This window comes from Capricornis sumatraensis, chromosome 8 (assembly GCF_032405125.1).
Source record: "Capricornis sumatraensis isolate serow.1 chromosome 8, serow.2, whole genome shotgun sequence".
NCBI classification, from domain to species: domain Eukaryota; kingdom Metazoa; phylum Chordata; class Mammalia; order Artiodactyla; family Bovidae; genus Capricornis; species Capricornis sumatraensis.
The window spans coordinates 23992078-23994574 of record NC_091076.1 but is presented as its reverse complement, the minus strand read 5'-3'; the positions used below and the strand labels follow the sequence as shown (position 1 = coordinate 23994574).

Genomic DNA, 2497 nt, shown 5'->3' with positions numbered 1-2497 from the left:
CTTTGATCTTCTTTATCTTAACAAGACTCCAGTAATGGAAAGTCCATGTCACTCACAATCATGATAATGGTAAAGGCAGATTACATGGGTCCAGTTGGGCTAGTCTCAGACATGCTCAGTATATACACTCTTGTAGGATGAGACATTGTCAGAAGAGCTGAGTTGTTCTCTAATGGAACTCTTTCTACTGTTTCCACAGATTCCCTTAGAGAAGAATGGCTCCTGGAATTGGTTCTTTTGTGACCAAATTCATTCTGGTGGGATTAACAGATTGACCAGATGTCCCACTTCCCTTGTTTTTTTCTTTTTATAGGAATGTATATGGTCACTGTGATGGGAAATTTGGGCTTGATCACTCTAATTTGGTTGAATTCATACCTACACACCCTGATGTACTTTTTACTCTTTAGTTTGTCTTTGATAGACACCTGCTATTCTTCTGTATTTACACCCAACATGCTGATTAACTGTACATCAAAGAAAAGTATTATTTCTTACGTGTAATGCATGACCCAACTGTACTTTTTCTCTCTCTTTTTAAAAAATATCTGTATGCTATGTGCTAACTGTGGTGTTGGAGAAGACTCTTGAGAGTCCCTTGGACTGCAAGGAGATCCAACCAGTCCATCCTAAAGGAGATCAGTCCTGGGTGTTCTTTGGAAGGAATGACGCTAAAGCTGAAACTCCAGTACTTTGGCCACCTCATGCGAAGAGTTGACTCATTAGAAAAGACTCTGATGCTGGGAGGGATTGGGGGCAGGAGGAGCAGGGGACGACCGAGGATGAGATGGCTGGAAGGCATCACTGACTCGAGGGACGTGAGTCTGAGTGAACTCTGGGAGTTGGTGATGGACGGGGAGGCCTGGCGTGCTGCGATTCATGGGGTCGCAAAGAGTCGGACACGACTGAGCAACTGAACTGAACTGAACTGAACTGAACATCAGTGGTCTATGATCGCTATGTGGCCATCTGTAACCCACTCTTGTATAATACTGCCATGTCCCCTAAAGTGTGTTCCAGTCTTATACTTGGTTCCTACTTGATGGCATTTTCTGCTGCCATGGCTCACACTGGATGCATGCTGAGACTGACCTTGTGCAATGCAAACACCATCAACCATTATTTGTGTGACATCCTCCCTGTGCTCCAGCTCTCCTGCATAAGTTCCTACATCAATGAGTGGAAGTGTTTCTTGTGGTGGGCATCAACATCACTGTGCTCAGTCTCACCATCTTTGTTTCTTATGGTCTCGTCCTTTCCGGCATCCTCCACATCATGTCCATGGAGGGCAGACCCTGAGCCCTCAGCACCTGCAGTTCCTACATCATTGCTGTTTCTCTGTTTTTTGGATCAGGGGCATTTATGTATCTAAAACCATCTTCTACTGGATCTATGGATGAAGAATCTCTTCTGTCTTTTATACCAATGCAGTTCCCATGATGAACCCCTTAATTTTTAGTTTGAGAAACAAAGATGTTCAAATTGCTTTGAGTAAAACCCTGAGAAGAAAGTATTGATTAGCATCATGGTCTCCATGCAGGTAGTCATAGGACAGGAGTGTCTGTGTTTATTTACAATAGTTTTATTGGCATCCTTCTTATCCTATTTCTTTCTCACCGTGGGGAAGAAAATTGGAGTCATCTGTCAAAGTAGGTCTTCTATCTTCATCACTTTCAGAATTTACTGTTCTTTTTCTATTTCCTATTTAAGAATAGCATTAAGAAATACATTCATCTCCATTTTTTTTTCCATTTTCATTATGGGCTTTGTTTGTTTCCCTTAGAAAAAGATAAATGGTTCTGCTAATGATTAAAAAAGTAACATTGCTGTATCTTTAAAGTCTTTTTAAAGCATTTATTTTTAGTTATCAATAAAGTTAAAATTAATACTATCTGCTTAGGGGCATTAGGGCATTTCTTAAATGCCACTTGTGCCAGTGGAAGTAGGAATTGGACAATCTGTCTTACCCTTTTCTATCATCCTACAGTGGTCAGGAGTATGATTCCTCCAAATGCCAGTGTTTCACAATTACCTGTGTGTGTGCTCAGTCACTCCATCATGTCCAACTCTGTGACCCCCTGGATTGTAGCTGGCCTGGCTCCTCTGTCCCTGGAATTTTCCAAGCAAGAATACTGGAGTGGATTGCCATTTCCTTCTCCAGGGGATCTTCTCAACTCAGGGACTGAACTGTGAAACCAGCATCTCCTGCACTGGCAGGCAGATTTTTTACCATGGAGCCACCAGGGAAGCCCCACAGCAGACTATTAGCTTTTTGATTTCAAGTCTACCACTCTTTCTGGTATTCTTTATATCTCATGACTCATGCTAATGCTCAGTCATGTCTGACTCTTTGTGATCCCATGGGCTGTAGCCCGCCAGTCTCCTCTGTGCACGGGATTTTCCATGCAAGAGTACTGGTGTGGTTTGCTATTTCTTCCTTTAGAGATTTTCCAACCCAGGGATTGAATCCTTGCCTCCTTTGTCTCCTACATTCCAG

General features: G+C 42.5%; 1 pseudogene; it reads left to right on the top strand.

Moving 5' to 3' along the window:
• The first annotated feature begins 215 nt into the window (after positions 1 to 215).
• Positions 216 to 1517, top strand: LOC138084712 (olfactory receptor 8B3-like; annotated as a pseudogene).
• Positions 1518 to 2497: the final 980 nt, after the last annotated feature.